The sequence below is a fragment of the Anomaloglossus baeobatrachus genome, chromosome 5 (assembly GCF_048569485.1).
Source record: "Anomaloglossus baeobatrachus isolate aAnoBae1 chromosome 5, aAnoBae1.hap1, whole genome shotgun sequence".
Lineage (NCBI taxonomy): Eukaryota > Metazoa > Chordata > Amphibia > Anura > Aromobatidae > Anomaloglossus > Anomaloglossus baeobatrachus.
In genome coordinates this window covers 91,135,870-91,155,461 of record NC_134357.1, presented here as the reverse complement: position 1 = coordinate 91,155,461, position 19,592 = coordinate 91,135,870, and the positions used below count along the sequence as shown (strand labels likewise).

The 19,592-nt window shown below is 44.3% G+C and overlaps 1 protein-coding gene across 2 annotated transcripts in view; it reads left to right on the top strand.

The window, feature by feature from the left end:
* PHYHIPL (phytanoyl-CoA 2-hydroxylase interacting protein like) overlaps positions 1 to 19,592 on the top strand; it is a 204,119-nt gene that overhangs the window by 153,744 nt on the left and 30,783 nt on the right. The window lies entirely within an intron of this gene.

The window sequence follows — 19,592 nt, the reverse complement described above, 5'->3', positions numbered from 1 at the left end:
TCCACATGGAACAGAGAAGGAGGATGGCGATTGCAAGAAAGAGGAGGTGCCATACTGCGACCAGCAACACCCATCAGACCGGACTGTCCCACAGGTGACTATAATAAAAGATGTATTTTATATTATACAGCGCGGCATGGGCTCTTATATACATTATTCTAGAATGCTGTAAATAAGGGCCTACTGGTTGTTGCCGCAGCTCATAGGGGACAAATCTGGTGACAGGTTCCCTTTAATACAATTTGGTATCTATCTCTTGCATTCATCTATGTAAACTGTTGGTCTCAAATTGCCAACCACTTTGATATTTTCACCTCAGCCTGTCCCCCCCCAACAAACTATAGTCAATGTAGAACTTCAACTGTTTATTAATATAAAATGAAAAATACCTGTAGATGGTAAACTAAATGGCAATATGGTGGTTCCTTATAGATAATATCTCTAGAAGTATTTCTTGAATGCTTCAGTAATACAGCGTGCCACAATGCAAAATGGCATAATTTAATTTGAGATCCATGCACAATCTAAGTGGAAGTTCATTGGCCCGTAGACTGCTATGGGGGCTGTATTACTGCTCAACAACATGTCATTTAGTAAAATAAGGCTGTTTAAGTTCTACCCAGGAGCACCAAAACTAGGAGGAGTGTTCACTTTTGGACTGGGCTTACATAAACCTCGCCACTTTTAGGACAGGAAAAGCTCAAATTTGCCAGAATTGGTTTTAAAATAGTTAACACTTTCACACTTTGCCCATTTTACAGGCAAAACACAAGAAAAACAAAACAAAATGAGAATATACCCTTTAGTAAGTAAATCAGTAAAAACTAAAGGGGGCTTTACACGCTACTAGATCGCTACAGCGATCTCGTTGGGGTCACGGATTTTGTGACGCACATCCGGCCGCTGTAGCGATCTCGTTGTGTGTGACTCCTATGAGCGATTTTGGATCGTTGCAAAAACGTCCAAAATTGCTCCTCGTTGCCATGGGGGTCCATTCTCAAATATCGCTGCTGTCGCGTGGGCGAAGTTGATCCTCGCCCCTGCGGCAGCACACATCGCTACGTGTGACGCCGCAGGAACGAGGAACCTCTCCTTACCTGCCACACGCCAGCAATGAGGAAGGAGGTAGGCGGGATGTTCGTTCCACTCATCTCCGCCCCTCCGCTTTGATTGGCCGGCCACTTAGTGATGTCGCGGTGACGTTGCTGTGATGCCGAACGTACCTCCCCCTTGAGGGAGGGATTGTTCGGCAGTCACAGCGACGCCGCCGACCAGGTAAGTGCGTATGCCGCAGCCGTAGCGATAATGTTCGCTGCGGCAGCGATCACCAAATATCGGCATAATGATAGGGGCGGGTGCTATCATGCTCGCCATCACTAGCATCGGCTAGCGATGTCGCAGCGTGTAAAACCCGCTTAATAGTACATGTAAATAACATAGAGTACTTAGTTAACACTATTTTGCTAATAAAAAAAAAGGAAAGCCATACCACCACGACAAGGTGTACCTAATTAGGACAGTGCTAACTTCCAGTGCAAAAATCTTACCATGTGTCAGCCAACCACAAAATAAATAAGGGCTCTTACACATTGCATGTGTACCAACGTATGATTCACTGCTCTAGCTCATTTCTTTTGGTTTGCTGTAGTTTTTTGTACTTCATACAAAAAAGGGTGCAGCCCCCCTTTTTGAGCTAGGAACTTTATCTATATAGCTTCCCATTAGCAGGTATTTGAACAGTTGGGGCTATGTCCTGCTCTGTCCTTATCCATATGGAGGTCGGCTGAAACATGGTAAGGTTTTAATACTAGAGACAGGTTAGGACTTTCCCGATGGGTACACCTTGTTGAGGTGAGATTACTTTTATGCTTTTTTTTATCAAAATAGTGTTACCTGAGTACCCTATGTTATTTGTATGTACTATTTGTGATGCAGCTACTACTTACAGGGAGTATGGGCGGAAAAGTAATCAGGAAAGCCAGGGTCTGTTAACAGTAGGACACGTATGAGCTCAAGGAGTAAACAGGCGTAGTCAGGTCAATATCCAAGGGTCAGAAATCTAGAAGAGCATGTAGTAAGTTCAGGGAGAAAACAGAGATGTGGTCAGGTAATGGTCCAGGGAGTGGGCAGAGAGGAGTCAAATAACAGTCCGGGGTCAGAAAACACAGATCAGAACAATAGCAAAGATACAAGTCAACAGCACAACTGCAGAACGAGAGAATACAACTGGCGACGTTCTGATCGAGCATGCTCAGAAAAGAAGCCTGAGCAATTATCAGGGAGGTGGAACAGCTGAGTAATCGGCACTAACATTGAATCCTTTGCTTTCAATCAAACTGCTAGCTAAGTAACTCAGGAAAGCGCAGCAGAGCATCTCCAAAGGCAAGATGCTCTGCACAGAGGAATCGTGACACTATTACTAGGTACTGCTCATTTTGTTTGTTTTTTCTTTGGTTTTACAGTATTTTAGAGCTTATTTTAGTGTAAATAACACAGCATTAAAGTCTAAGGCACATAAGTCGTGTGTAAAGTGCGACCAACAACAGAAAATCCAACACAATTGGAAACATTTGTGACTCTAATTGCAGTTTGCAAATGTGACACTATGGGAAATCTTTAGAAGAGATGTCGTAATCTGAGGCTGCGATCTTAATGTTGCGTGACACATGTCACCGTGCAGCTCTAGCCTATATCCCCAGCCGTACATTGTACAATGTGTGAACCCAGCCTTCTACTTGGTTGGACACCCTTTGTCCTCAGGGGATACACATTTAACCTAATATGCAGAAGTTTGTGATTGTTTTTTAAGAGTAAACTGTCAGAAAAGGCAATAATCACGGTAAGAACATTTTGGAGGACTTGGTAATTGCAGTAATTGTAATTTATTGATCATCTCTCCCACTCAGAGCTCTAAGTATCTGTATATAGCACTATTACATCAAGTGATCAGTGCATTATCTGGAAATTGTCCCTACAATCAGTGAGACACAAGCAAAAAAATACAATCTCTATTATTATTTGTAATAGACAATACATAGGGTGAAGCTGCCGTAGCAGCCGGAAGGACAGCAATTTGCATTTATCTTTGAATGTGTCCCCTTTGTGTTTTGCATAATGATGAATTCTGCAACAGGATGATGCTTGTATAAAGCACACTGTTGTTCAGCGGGCAAATGCTTTATTAAGAATTGTTACAAACGCAGTGGCGTCATATAGTAAAATTAAGAAAATCAGAAGGATACAAACACTTGTTTTTACTTGACATGTAGATTCCACCTCTGTTTTAACTGTAATGCCCTTCTAAAATGTTTTTTTTTGTACTGCAGCTCCAAAATTATTATCTTGTACCTTACCATATGTAAATTAGACCAGAACGGTCCCATAGGTAGACCCGAACATCATCATCAACCTTGGCAATGTTTAAAGGGAACCTGTCACCCAATTTGGTGACTATGAGCTGCAGCCACCACCAGTGAGCTCTTATGTAGAGCAGTCTAATATGCTGCTTAGAAGAGCCTAGGCGGCTCTATAGAACATAAAAAACACTTTTATAATACTCATCTAGGGGGCGGTCCGGTCCGATTGGTGTGGCTGCTCTCCGGTCTGGCGCCTCCTCTCTGCTGCGATCACTGTCCTCCTTCTTCTGAGGCCCGTCTGAGGCTACGTCGTCTACAGTGGCTGGCATTGAGATCCTGCGCAGACTCACTTTGATTTGCCCAGCTGAGGTATGCCAGCACACTAAGATAAATCGGGAAGAGCCATGTGAAGCACCAGAATTGTCGCATCTAATGGATGTGCCACATCTGGTGCAGCTGTGGGCTGCTATATTTAGGCTGGGAAGGGCCAAATAGCCATGAGCCTTCACAGCTTGATAATACCAGCCCCCAACTGTCTGCTTTACCTGCGCTGGTTATCAAAAATAGAGGGAACACGTCATTTTTGTTTCCCTATCCACATATTTGCAAAGCAATTGTCCTGCTCTTACTTCAATTTTGCTTGTTTGCAGCCCCTTTCCCTTACTATGACCATTTTGCAGCCGTTTTACAGTACAAAAGTCTCCATTGACTTGCATGGGGTTCGAGGTCCATGGTTAGGTTCCGGTGAAGTTCAGGGACGGAACTAAACTTTTAACTAAAGTCCATCCGAACCTGGAGAACACGAACTTCCATGGGTCAGCTCATCTCTACTCATGTGACATCATATATTTCTTAATATCCCATAGGCACCATTTTCTCTTCCTAGCTTCACTCTATGACTGGGGTATACGCTAGTCTACTTTTCTCACTCCTCTTATCCATGTCCCTGCCTTAAAATAGATGCTTTGGTGGCATCAGAGCGGCTTTGAGATTTATATCTACCCTTATGTGTTAGTGTTTTATTAATGTATCCCGCCTTAGCAAAGTCCCATGATGCCCATAAATGTCATGACAAGGGATGAGACACTCCATGTCCAATTTCCTGTGTTTGGGTTTATTAGTTTTTTTCATATATTGCGCCCCTATGACATTTTAACAAGTGTCATGGAGAATTTCGCATTCCTACAGACTTTTTCTTTGCCTGAGGAACTGTCAGTATAATGTGTGGAGGAACAATTATCCAGAACGTAATAGAAATCTAATTCTTGCAAGCCTGAATTGACGCCTTTGGGTGTGTGGACCTGTTCATTGTAGATCTCTTGATGTTGGTGACATCATGTGCAGCCTGTAATTGTTTGCCAGTTGTTTGGTATGCCATCCATAATTGCAGTGATTTGCAGCTGTAAATCAGGTGTGACTTTGTGACTGTACCTGTTCTACGGCTCATACAAGCCCCATCAGGTCACTCTTTATCCTCAGGTCTCGTTGTTTCCTGTTTTTGAATTAAAGTGTAAATTTTGTATCTTTCCTTCCCACGTTAATAAGGGTGCGGAATTCTTTCATGTGAGAAACACAGCTAAAGTTTTTGTGGCCGGAAAGTTAAGGGAGTTTTTAAAGACTTTGATATTGAGACTTTCCCTAGGATAGGTCATGAACATCAGCTCAGTGGGGGTCTGACAACCTGACATCAGCTGTTTTTAGACCGTTTTCAGGGGCTGCTCTTTTTGATGTGATTGGGAGCTGAGCACCAGAGAACGGCCACCACACAATGTATGGAGCTGAGCTGTTTACATCCAGCCATTGGGACATGTAAACAGCTGATTGGTTGGGCTCCAGGTGTCATACCTTCATTAATCTGATATTGATGACCTATACTAGAAATAGGATCAGTATCTGAGACAAGCCTTTATGTTATTTTTGCTCAGCAGTGGTTTTCGTGCAGGCCATGTAGGCCATTTCTGCCCCGTCTCTTTCTTATGGTGACACTGACCTTAACTGAGGCAAATGAGGCCTGTAGTTCTTTGGATGTTGTTGTTGGTTCTACGCTCTTAGAAGAATTTTGGTCGGCTGGCCTCCACTATCTGCCCACAAAGTGTGATGCCACAATTAGTTCCCTTTAAATATGATGCCCCCACTGCTCCACCCACACAGTGCAATGCCCCCAGAGTCCCACAACACAGTTTAATGCCCTTGCACAGTATGATACCCTCTTAATACCCCACTCAGTATGATGCCCTCACAGTCCCCACTTACAACAATGTTGTGTCGTACCAACTGGAAAATGTAGTATAATATACACACACACACACACACACACACACACACACACATTATGGTGCCCCTACAGCTTCACCTCATACTGTATGATGTCCACATAGCACCTACACTTCATAATGCCAAACACAGTGTGATGATTGACAATACAGTCCCCCCCTACAGAATATACACCAGAGCTCTACTATATCAATACACACTGTGTCCTGATTCTTGTCACATCACTTGAGAACTCTCTTACAGTTGAAGTCGGGACATACCCCCAACGTTTTGGGACAGCAGAACAGCTCCTCAAAGTCGGGAATGTCCTGCTGCATCCAGGATGATTGGGAGGTATAGCTGAACCCCTTCCTTTTACTTATGCAACCTTTTAGTTTTTTAGACTTTTATTTACACCTCCCACATAGCAATTTCCAAATTGTTGGAACTCCACTTTGCCATTCCAATTTTCATGCCAAAAAACACAAGTTTGACCACAGTGCGCAATGTTTTTTGAATTTTATGCTGATTAAAAAAAATAATTGCAAAAAAACCTTTGCATTACAATTTTGCACCATAATTTGCCAAAAAACAAAGCAGCAATGGTAGTAATTGTGGGACACTTGCTTCTATTACCTGTAGCAATGATTAATTATTTCTGAATCCGTGGTCCTATGTGTTCCTCTAGGTTGTAAATAGGCTGTTTCTGAGCATTTGGACTTTTTTAGAATTATTGTTTTAAAAGCAATTTTAGGGCCTGGTCACACTTGTGCTGCGTGTGACAAAGTCTAATTTCTATTTATCTTTAAATTGTCTTTCATGGGGTCAAAAATCATATTTCGCACAGATTACCTAACAAATCTGATTGTTGATGAGATGGAATCTGCTTAATTTAAAGCATCTGTGCTGGGAGCATTCTGGATTAAACAGATTTATTTCCACGGCAGAGGACTCTAATCAGTAAAGACTGGCACCGCATTATTTCCACTGCAAATTATCCTTGTGCCTACTGCAAAAGTTTATCTGCTAAATCAAACCTACTTTAATTTTAAGGTCACAATAGTCATACTTGTTTGCCCATGAATGGGGTCTGAGCTAAGGTTTTCTAAGGAGCCTCATGGTTTTTGCTTAGCCTTGGTGGCTACGGTCCTCTATTAAAGGGAACCTGTCACCAGATTTGGCGACTATAAGCTGCGGCCTCCACCAGTGAGTTCTTATATACAGCACTCCAGAATACTGTCTATAAGAGTCCAGGCCACTGTGTAGAATGTAAAAATCACTTATTATAACCACCCAGGGGGTGGCCTGGTGCGATGGGCATCAATGGTCTCCGGTCTGGCGCCTCATCTCTGCTGCAGTCACCGTCCTCCTTCTATCCAGCTGAGTAAGTATGACTTATTCTACATCATCCACACAGGCCAGCATTGCAGTCTTGCTCAGGCGCACTTTGGTCTGCCCTACTCAGGGCAGATCAAAGTACTGTAATGCGCTTGCACGAGAAAAGCTTAAAGGCCGCCTGCGCGTGCGCACTACAATACTACAATCTGCCCTCAGCAGGTCAGATCAAAGTGCGCCTGCGCAGGACACATGATCCACACTGGGCTGGGTAGAAGGAGGATGGAGATCGCAGCAGAGAGGAAGCGCCGGTCTGGAGAGCAGTGACACCCATCGGACGGGACAACCCCATAGGTGAGTGTTCTAAAAGTGATTTTCACGTTCTACAGATTGGCCTGGGCTCTTATATACAGTATTCTGGAATACTGTATATAAGAGCTCCTCTCTCCTATACCAGTCTGTTTTGTACTGTTAATTATTGTTGAACTAGTTTTTATGTATACCCTTTTCATTTGTAAAGTGCCATGGAATAAATGGCGCTATAATAAATAATAATAATAATAATAATACTGATGGTGGTCGCAGCTTATAGTTGCCACATCTGGTGACAGGTTCCCTTTAAGGTCTGGTTCATAGGAGCATATGACACAGAAAAAGCAGGTGATTTTTCAGCCATGGGTCAGTTTTTCTTACATCCACCTGGAATCTGTTTTCTTTTTGCTTTTTTTTTTTATAATTTAATAAATAATAAAAAGCCACATGTAACTTTTTATGTTAATAATTGCAATAGATCTGTACAGACAGATGATAACCCATATGTGATCCATTTTTTGCAAACTCATTAACTTATGATGAGTAAAAGAGATCAAAATATAGAAGGACGGAAATAACCTCAGGATGCAGAAGTGCCCTGGGCGGGAGAAAGCACTTATTGCCTCATTTGCATAATGTGAAAATCATATATTTTTCCAGATTCAGGCACCAGATAGAGGATATGACGGTACCAGTGCCTTTATCTTTCACTGACTTACATGTCGATATTAACAGTTTAGTGCTGACAAGATTCCCTTTAATCGTTGCATCATAAAATCTGATGATTATACAGAGAATATTGGAAGATTTAAGTCATAACGTTATGTAGGACATTTAACAAAGGCTTATTGCTGCTTTTCTTGCACAATTTTTTTTTAGCGATTTTGCTCCCCACCACTTGTCAGAAGTGACAGGAGACATGGGCAGCGCTTAGCGGGAGGGGCGACAGATTTATTGTAATTTAAGTCAGAAATTGAGGCATCTTTTTCCAGCAGACATCTGTTCGGTACTGGTGAATAAAACCCCAGTCTTAGTTAATTCCTCTTTTGTGTTTTCACCTTTCTGCCATCCAGGACTTGTAACCCTGAGTTTAGATACCAGAACCAATAACTGCAATACTCTGAGCATCTGGAATGAGCATCTAATCTAAAACGTATCTAAATGGGACATCACAAATGTAGCGTGGATTATTGCAAACTGTAATAAGCAGGTGTGACGAACCCATAACCATGATCTCAAGGCGCAGGCTTTCCCATAGTGATCAATGACCCTTAGCCGTGCGTTATGGACAATCTGCATCTGCTCATATTATGGCCATTTTTAAATGTGTTCAGAGAATGTAGCTACAATTAAGCACATTAAGGAATAAAGTACATTGCTTCTGAACCGTATTTCTAGTCCTACAGTCCAAATCATTGGATCTATAGCGAATCTGTGACGCCCCTGGACTATCAGGTCGTCACAGGGTACTGCATAAGCTGCCCTTCCGTGCAGTTTTCCGCATCCCTCTTGGTTCTGGGTCCCTATCTAAATGGTGTTGCCTCCAACAGCAAATTAAATCCTAGATACAGCCTGCACCACACTCGCCAGGCACACTAGTGGACGGCTTGAGTGGAATAGAGTCGCCCACCTGGGGGGTCAGGGAGGGGAGGTGAGGAGTGTAGTCAGTCTGTGAATGGAGAGAGAGTTGGGAAGTAGTCCTCGAGCTGTAAGGAGCTCAGAGGAGGTCAGGAGTGGTGGCTCCTGGAAGAGCTGTCTAGGTTGCTGACGGTGATCTGGGCCTAGACGAGTCGGACCCCTGGTCGCAGGGGATTGTGGCAAGGTGCCTGGACTTGTCGAGGAGGACAGCCGGCAGCCAAGCACTATCACCGGTCCGGGATCGAAGGCACGACGAGGTACACGGACCCTAGGTCGGGGAGTAGCTTCAGGCAACCCGACAATGCACCTGAGGAGAACGGAGCCTTTATGATCTGTTCCCACCCACTCCAGAATCAGGGCATTAGCGCAACGAGGGGGATAGGACTTTCAAATCCAAAACAGTCTAGAAAATCCCAAGCGTGAGCCCTGAGAGCAAGCTCCCACACTTAGCCATACTGGGGAGCGGGGCCCGGCTAGTTCCATACTACTGGGCCACCAAGTTGAAGTCCAAGTTAGTGCCAGGAGGCAGGTCACCAGGCAACACTATTCGGACGGGACCCGGACGAGCTCCCCTCAGCGGCAGCGGTACCCAGAGACTTGGTTTACCCAGTTGTCAGCGTCTACTTATGAACTGAGTGAGTACGAGAGTGACCCTTGCATCTTACGGCACCCCTACACTGAGTCCCGGGGCATCCCCCCTACCCGTGGAGGGTTACGACACCTGGTTGCCCCACTTCATCACCCTGGGTACTCCCAATGTCAGCGGCGGTACTTACCAAATTACCGTACACCACGGGTGGCGTCACGAACTATATATCAACTCCCCTGTAAATATCCCCCTTACATTTTAGTGGCCGCATGACCCCAGGATCCGGAGACCCTCGAGCCACAGCAAACCCGGATCTGAGCAGCTCGGCTGCTTCCACGGGGGCGGCACACCTTCCAGACAGAAATACATTGGGACTTATAGCATGGGGGGGGGGGTGTAGTGGCTAGCTGAGGAAAGCAAGGATCCGACAGTATAATATCATCCTGTCCAATCTCGTAATATTCCTTGAATTCTTGAATTTAGGCGCGCTAATGGTGCCTGTCGGCAATTTGCTTTCCTCCTTCTTTGGAAATGCCATGTTCTATCATATTCAAGGACACTATACAGCCAATGTAAAGAAAAACAAACATGAAGCAACAAAATATTCACATGTCAATCAATTGACTTTTTATAAAATTTCAGGATTTTTGGATAATATCCAAATATTGTCAAATAATGATTTAAATGATAACCAAGGAAGAGCAAGAACATTCACCTACAGGACCCAACAGTTTACACCCCTGCATTATTAGTTGAGGTTCTCAGCTGCCCCAGGACTGCAGTGCCCTAGGATAGTCCATTATTTGTTTCCCTGGATAACTGACGGTGTAACCAAAATCAGGGACTTATGGTTATGAGGCTAGGCCAGTAATCTGGCGATACTGGAGACAGAAACTAGCCAAGAAGTCCTCCCTTAAAATATTTTTTCAATTAAATATGTGTATGTCGTGTAGTGTATTATTATACTCGCCTTCTACTTCTTTCTCCAGGATCCAGCACAGTTCTGCTCCTCTTCTCAGTGACCGCTCTTCAGACTAGCCTCCTCTTATCAGTGACGTTACCGTTCTTCAGACTAAAGGCTACTTTACACACTGCGATATCGGTCCCGATATTGCTAGTGTGGGTACCCGCCCCCATCTGTTGTGCGACACGGGCAAATCGCTGCCCGTGCCGCACAACATCGCCCAGAGCCGTCACACATACATACCTGTCCGGCGACGTCGCTGTGACGGGCGAACCGCCTCCTTTCTAAGGGGGCGGTCCGTGGGGCGTCACAGCGACGTCACTGAACCGCCGCCCAATAGCAGCGGAGGGGCGGAGCTGAGCGGGACGTAACATCCCGCCCACCTCCTTCCTTCCTCATAGCGGCCGGGAGGCAGGTAAGGGGAGCTTCCTCGTTCCTGCGGCGTCACACGCAGCGATGTGTGCTGCCGCAGGAACGAGGAACAACCTCGTTACTGCTGCAGTAACGAGATTTGAGAATGGACCCCCATGTCGCCGATTAGCGATTTTGCACGTTTTTGCAACGATGCAAAATCGCTTATCGGTGTCACACGCAACGGCATCGCTAATGCGGCCGGATGTGCGTCACGAATTCCGTGACCCCAACGACTCCGCATTAGCGATGTCGTAGCGTGTAAAGCCCGCTTAAGCTCTTCTTATCGGTGATATCACCGGTCTTCAGACTAGGCTCCTCTTTTCAGTGACATCACCGCTCTTCACACTAGGCTCCGCTTCTCAGTGACATCACTGCTTTTCAGACTAAGCTGTTCTTATTGATGACATCACCGCTCATACTATGCTCATCTTATCGGTGACATCACCGCTCTTCAGACTAGGCTCCTCTTCTCGGTGACATCACCGCTCTTCAGGCTAGGCTCCTCTTCTCAGTGACATCACTGCTCTTCAGACTGAGCTCTTGTTATCGGTGACATCACCAATCATACTAGGTTTCTCTTACTGGTGACAACATTGCTCTTCAGAATAGGCTCCTCTTCTCAATGACATCACCGCTCTTCAGGCTAGGCTCCTCTTCTCAGTAACATCACCGCTCTTCAAACTATCCGTCTCACTCTATGTTGTATGATTGAGCTGGAAGTCTCTTTTAACAGTGCAAGCCTATATTCCCTCGTTTTGATGCTCCATATACCTACATTGTAAAAGTTGCTTTCTGGTCACATAGAGCACAGCGTGACCAGGAGAGTCTGCAGAGCGGTCACCGAGAGGAGGAGCTCCATAGCGCTGGATCCTGGAGAAAGCTGAGATAGGTGAGTACATTAATACACTCAAAGTACATTAAATGCGCATATACACAGACTTAATAAAAAAAAAAGTATTCATGGGAGTGCTTACCATAGACTGATTCACCTCTTAACACCGTGATGTTTGATTCGAAGTCTCAATACAGAGTCGTCTTCCCCTTTAGCAGTAAGAAGGTGACTATATTGAGGATGAAATGTAGTAAACCACACCCTACATTGTTATTTTGGACTACAGAGAAATGTGCCTGGTACCTTTAGTAGCCGAAAGAGCTTTTTTCCAGACACAAAGCATTTTCTAACACAGGATTTTTGCATAACAACATAGCCCCCCCTGGTGGTGACTGATGCGTTACACTGAACAGGCTATTAGACAGAAGACAATAGATTTTGGCATTTATTTGTAAAGCTTTCATCAGAAACACAAGCAGGTGAGGGAGGTGAATGCCTGTCTGATGGAGCCAGAGCTGCTTTTGGACATTTTTTTATGAGAATTGTGTTAGCAGCGCTGTTCATAATGAGGCTTTTAATAGCTGTGACTATGGAGCGGCAGGATGCCGGCATTCTGCAGGGAAATGAATGTGACAAGCTGAGCTGATTTTTTTTTTCCTTTAATAGAACCCTTTTTAGACTTATTGGATTTGTGTCTGCAGTGTCCAGGGGTTTTAAGGAGATGTATTAAAATCCTGTGCTGAAAATCCAAACAGACCAGGTTGATTTTATATGAGGAGACAGGAATAGGATGCCCTGTACTATACAAGGGGATGTCACCATTTACAGTGACAAAGCTGATAGCATGGCTTGTATTAGTCGTGGTCCTTTACTACTAGTCAGGGTCATACCGATCGTGGTCACAGACACCACAACCGGTTTCAGGAGTACAGGGGTCCATCGATCCCAGTGCATGCTTCAGTTGGATGTGTGTCCAAGGGTGCATATCCAGCTGAACTGCATTGCACCACAGAGACCCGTCGGGTCCCTGCAATGCAAATGCAATACAAGTATAAGGCTATGTGCGCACTAGAAATGTGAAGTTTCTCAAGAAAATTTCTTGAGAAACTTCTGGGAGTGGAAGATTTCCGGACCTCCGGAAAATATCCGCACCAAATCCGCGTTAAATCCGCATGCGGATTTGCCGCGGATTAGCCGCAAATTTGCCGCGATTTTCCCGCAGGTTGTTCCCTGCGGATTTTGTAGGCTGTACTGCCGAAATCCGCAGGGTACCTGCGGAAAAGAATTGACATGCTCATTTTCTCAAGAAATTTTCTCAAGAAATTCTTCTCAAGGAAATTTCTTGAGAAAAATCCGCAGTGTGCGCACAGCTATTTTTTTTCTCATAGGATTTGCTGGGAAATGTCTGCACAAAGATTGCAGACATTTCTCAAGAAATTTCTGGGGCAAATCCGCGGGTAAAACGCACTAGTGCGCACATAGCCTAAAAGTTGCCGTCTGGCAGCTGATGTGAGCAGTACTGTGACTGGGAGCACCTGACAGTGTCATTATGCACCATGGCGCACACTCCGATGTCAGCTGCCAGCCACTGCTTTCAGGCTATAGAGGATGCCGCGTGCAATGTGGGAACAGAGGAAAGGTGAGCAAACGTTTTTGTTTTTTTATGCATTAGAGACAGAACTGCGACTGAATATACCAGGAAGGGGCTCAGGATAAGGACATATATACTAGGATAGGCTCAGGATGGGGAATTTACAGTATATACCAGGATGGGGACCAGAATGAGGAAAAATATACCATGATGGGGACATACGAGAAAGGGCCTAGGATGGGGACATATATACCAGGATGGGGACATATATACCAGGATGGGGTCCAAAATGATGACATATATACCAGGATGGATCCAGGATAGGGACATATATATATCAGGATGTGCCAAGGATGAGAACAAATATACCAGGATGGGGACATATATGCCAGAATGGGTTCAGGATGGTGGCATATATACCAGGACAGGGACAAATATACCAGATTTGGGGGCATATTTACCAGGATGAGGGACACATTTACCAGGAAGTGGCTCAGGATAGAGGACATTAATGCAGGATGGGGGGCATTACTACATAATGAAGGGGAGGGGGGTAAGTTATATGTATTTGTAGGATTTAGAATGCTACAATGGGCCATACCTCTGACCAACATAATAGTGATATACACCTGTTGAATGCCTTGGTGAAAACCCATGTACTTGTAAAGCCCATCTTTACTGCCATCTCACATTTCACCAGAATTCACAAGACCAACAGTACAAATTACTAAATAGATATTTAAGATCTTATCAGGCTGTGTGGATACTTTAGAAATCCATATCAGATTGGCTATATAATCATGAAATAAAAATGAGCGAAAGCTGGACCCAGTTTATTATTAAGGCCACGTCTCACTAAGCGACATCGCTAGCGACATCGCTGCTAAGTCACGGTTTTTGTGACACAACAGCGATCTTGCTATCGATGTCGCTGTGTGTGACATCCAGCAATGATGTGGCCCCTGCTGTGAGGTCGCCGGTCGTTGCTGAATGTCCTGGACCATTTTTTGGTCGTTGCTCTCCTGCTGTGAAGCGCACATCGCTGTGTGTGACAGCGACAGAGCAACAACTGAATGTGCAGGGAGCAGGGAGCCGGCTTCTGCGGACGCTGGTAACCAAGGTACACATCGGGTAATCAAGCAAAGCACTTTGCTTGGTTACCCGATATTTACCATGGTTACCAGCGTCCGCAGCTTCTAGAAGCCGGTTCCCTGCTCCCTGCACACGTAGCCAAGGTACACATCGGGTAACTATAAGCAAAGCACTTTGCCTAGTAACCCGATGTGTACTATGGTTACCAAGCACAGCGTTGTCGCTGGTGGCTTGTGGCTGATCTCTGATCGCTGTGGATATCTGCCTGATCGACAGCTCACCAGCGACCATGTAGCGACGCTCCAACGATCCCTGCCAGGTCAGATCGCTGGTGGGATCGCTGGAGCGTCGCTAAGTGTGACAGTACCTTTAGAGCTTGTAAGCTTTCAAAAAAAAGATTAGTTAGCCATTTTAACAGGGATTTTTAAAGCAAACTAGATTAGCATCATTAGTTTTATAGAGATCTATTTCATTTTTTACTCCAGTAATGCAACAGTAAATTTTTTTTATTTCAAAATGCCGATGTGGCCATCTATCCATGGGTGATAACATGTTGATTGGTGGGGGTCCGATTGCTGGAGACAGGGCATTTTTTTCCCCAATAGACCTTAGCGGCATTGCTTATGCTGAACCGCAGCTCCATAACCCCATAGAGAATTAATGGAGCAATGGTCAAATATCTAACTTGCCACTCCATTTAAAGCCCGACTCTAAACTTTTTCTGTTTTTCATTCCTTTGTTAGGGACCATGTATGTGAGTGTATTGAATGTAGTTATGTACTCACTAGTCAGCGTCTTCATCTATTTTCAGCACCTCTTAATGCCTTTTCTAGTCATCGTAAGTCATCCATACCAGTCTAAAGGGTGCTTTACACGCTGCGACATCGCTACCGATATATCGTCGGGGTCATGTCGTTAGTAGCGACATCGCAGCGTGTGACACCAAGGAGCGACGATCAACGATCGCAAAATCGTCCAAAAACGGTGATCGTTGACACGTCGCTCCTTTCCTTAATATCGTTGCTGCTGCAGGGACGATGTTGATTGTCGTTCCTGCGGCAGCACACATTACTATGTGTGACACCGCAGGAACGACAAACATCTCCTTACCTGCATCCACCGGCAATGCAGAAGGAAGGAGGTGGGCGGGATGTTACGTCCCGCTCATCTCCGCCCCTCCGCTTCTATTGGACGGCCGCTTAGTGACGCCACTGTGACGCCGAACGCACCTCCCCCTTGAAGGAGGGATTGTTCGGCGGTCACAGCGATGTCGCTGCACAGGTATGTGCGTGTGACGCTGCCGTAGCAATAATGTTTGCTACGGCAGTGGTCACCAAATATCGCACATACGACGAGGGGCGGGTGCTATCGCGCTCGACATCGCTAGCAATCGCTAGCGATGTCGCAGCGTGTAAAGTACCCTTTAGGGGCTCAGAGTCAGGCTATCGAGGCTCGTTCTCTATTCCTATAAACTTGCATTAAATAAGTTTAAAAAGTGACCTCAGCTTCACACCCCACCACTGTGTGATTTGGCTGGTCACAACTGCTGTCACATGGTGGTGGAGCGGGGCTAAAAACGGGTGAAGGCGGCTACCGGTGAGTATGTGACTACATGTATTACAGTCATGTACATGGTAACTAATAGGGATGATTGAATACCTCAAATATTCGGCTTCGCGTATATCCGACGAATAGGTCGCCGCTATGCAAATATTCAGGGCGCAATGTAAGTCTATGGGATGCCTGAATAGTTCCGAATAGTTGTTATTCGGGTTTCCCATAGACTTACATTGCGCATTGAATATTCGCGAATAGTCGAATAGCGGTGACCTATTCGGAAATATTTGCAAAGCCGAATATTTGAGGTATTCAATCATCCCTAGTAACTACCAAAGGGAAAGAAAAAGCTGTAGTGCTGCCTTAAAAGTGTCCCATCGGGATAAATATTCCTGTTCTGACGATCAATGCGAATCCAAGAGATCGGACCCCCAATTATTAGCAAGTTATGCACTATACTTTGGATAGGTGATAACTTGATTTTGCTGGACAACCCATATAATGGCATCTATTGCTTGAGGCCTAGAGTAGAACAGAGCACTGTAAGCCTGCTATCATCTGTGGCTTTTTCGTCACCTCCTCTGATTAGTAGGCCTCATTACGTGGCGGTGGGACACACAGATGATATCACAGAAGCCTACTAATGAGAAGAGGCACTGAGAAAGCACGCAGTGTTGTGGTCCGGACCACCAATGTGGCTGCTGAATTGGGGTCCTGCTAATCTTATTCAATTAGTTCGTCTACCATGCTACAGATTATCTGTGAATTGTCTCTGTAGTTTTTCCTTATTCACAATATTGCCCCTTCTTGTGATGTCGCAGTTGATCAGGTGCCATCGTTTTATTCTTCTCCAAGTTCTAGTGACTATAGAAGAGCTCTGGTATTAGGTATACTTGACAAGTTTTGGAAATCATCTTCACAGAGATGTAAGAATGTGCAGCACGTAGAATGCCGCCGAGAATACTTATACATAAGCAGCTCCCTACTTACTCTCTACTTACCCCCTATGTACTCATCACAGCTCTTTTCCAGACTTTACTGAGCTGGGTTTTCAGTAGGAAGCAGTTCAATGAATGCACACAGCACTTGTCCACCGTCCACACCATTTCTGGTTCCCTTTGAGTAGACAAAAATTCAGTCCATAATACAAGACCCAAACCTGTCCCCTTTCTGTATACAGTCCCCCCAGACTAGACCACCCCAATTTTTTTACTCCAGACCAAGGCTACATTACTTCATGGCACATACAATTAATTTGGTGTTATTGCCTCCATCATCATCCTCCAGTGTGTATAAGGCACGATGCTGCCGCAAGGCACATCAGGCTCTCTATAGGCGAAGGACAGGGAAGTTATAGAAAATAGAGACTTGCTTGCTTCATTGATGGACATAAAACATCATAAAAACTGTACAACTAAGGGACCTGAAAAGGCGTGAAAATTACAAGGACACCACCACAGGATTGAAGAAGGGGCACTCAGCAGATTCCCCTTTTTATCCAGAGGTCTCCCATACTTTCCTAGGAGAGTTAACAAGTGTGTTGTTAGCCATGTGACAATGGCTGTATAATTCTGATATTAGGATGAGCATTATTTGAGTCCAGATAACTAGTCAGAGAGCTCAAAATTCCAAAATGTACTCAGTCTTCGTCCACCTTGTCTGACTGAAAACTGCGGCTTGTACTGAGCAGTGTGAGATCCCAGCAGATAGGAAGAGCTCTCAATCAGGCTAGGTAGGAGGAGATTAAATTTAAACTTTCATAAAGGAATATGTAGTAATTGTGACTTGGATTTTCATAAGTACACTGGCCTCATCAGGTGTAACGCATGCTGTCTTTATTATAAAATCTTGTGACAGATCCACTCGAAACAACTTTGTGAAAGGGAAGCAACAAATGTTATGTGATTCCATAAAGGAAATCTAGAGCAATGTCTGCCCTCAGGATCAGCCTGAATGTGCAAACTTCCTGAAACATTGACATAAATATGTGTGAATGTCCCCAAAATCTCTCATAGTAGTTTTAATAGGTTTCATACTCCACTTCCCACCATCGCATCCAAGATTTCTCCCCAATACTCTGGAATGCTCTGCCACAACATATCTGACTCTCGCTTACCTTGACAAGCTTGAAAACGAACGTGAAGACCCACCTCTTCCGACAAGCCTACAACCTGCTGTAACCCTCAGTCTGATATAGCGCCGCACGAACAGCTCTACCCTCACCTACTTTATCCTCACCCATCCCTTGTAGACTGTGAGCCCTCGCGGGCCGGGACCTCCGTCCTCCTGTACCTCTCTGTGCCTTGTATTGTTTATGATTATTGTACTTGTCCCTATTATGGATATCCCTTTCAGTTGTAAAACGCCATGGAATAAATGGCGCTATAATAATAATAATATTAATATATTTTCAGCATTGGGTTTAGTGATCCTTTAGCTCATCCAATGCTTTCCATTCATTCTATTCTGGGGCCTGATTGCTCTTAGCATTGGTGCAGGGAGTCTACTGTCGGACCCTCAAACATTTATGCCACATCTAAAAGACATAATACAAATCAATAAAAACGTAAAGCATCATTTGTAGCACATCTCTGAGTGGGAGCGTCATCACTGGATCATGAGTGGAATTCCAGAACTATAGTAAAGACTGACACACACAAAGGGCAGCTGGACTGAGTGGAAGGGTTGTAACAATGGAGATATTTATACCATTGAGATTCTGTGGATGACAAAACCTACGGTTACTGAAGGTCTGCAATCAGGTTGTTGCTTGGTAACCAAGAAATGGCTAAAATTAAAGGTTTCTTGCTTGAGAGTCAGCATTCTGTAAAGTGTTTCTATCACTGACATCCTTAATAATATATGACATTTTCTTCCCCCTTTATGGATCAGACGAGTGCTGTCACTTTCCTATATTAATTCTATTATAGATAGATCTATTGACAATAGGGCTGTTCCCATGATTTTTATTTTGTGGACCGAGTGGTCTACGCAAAATCACTGAGACTTACACTGTGTGTCGGATCAAAATCTTCAATGCAAGCCTATAGGTCTGTGAAATAATTGGCAGCTCTCAGATGTCATCCATGTGCTAGATAGGAGATGCTTGAGAAAGTTATTTTTTGTTTCTCATCCAAGAAAAAATGATGACCAAACTTGGATGAAAATCTGAGCAAAGTCACTGGTGAAATTCTGACCAATATTCTTGTCCAAGAAAATCACTGATGTAGGAATGAGCCCTTATCATCCAGCAACAAATGGAGATTTCTCCATACAGTCATATGAAAAAGTTTGGGCACCCCTATTAATGTTAACCTTTTTTCTTTATAACAATTTGGGGTTTTGCAACAGCTATTTTAGTTTCATATATCTAATAACTGATGGACTGAGTAATATTTCTGGATTGAAATGAGGTTTATTGTACTAACAGAAAATGTGCAATCCGCATTTAACAAAATTTGAGCGGTGCAAAAGTATGGGCACCCTTATCAATTTCTTCATTTGAACACTCCTAACTACTTTTTACTGACTTACTAAAGCACTAAATTGGTTTTGTAACCTCATTGAGCTTTGAACTTCATAGGCAGGTGTATCCAATCATGAGAAAAGGTATTTAAGGTGGCCACTTGCAAGTTGTTCTCCTATTTGAATCTCCTATG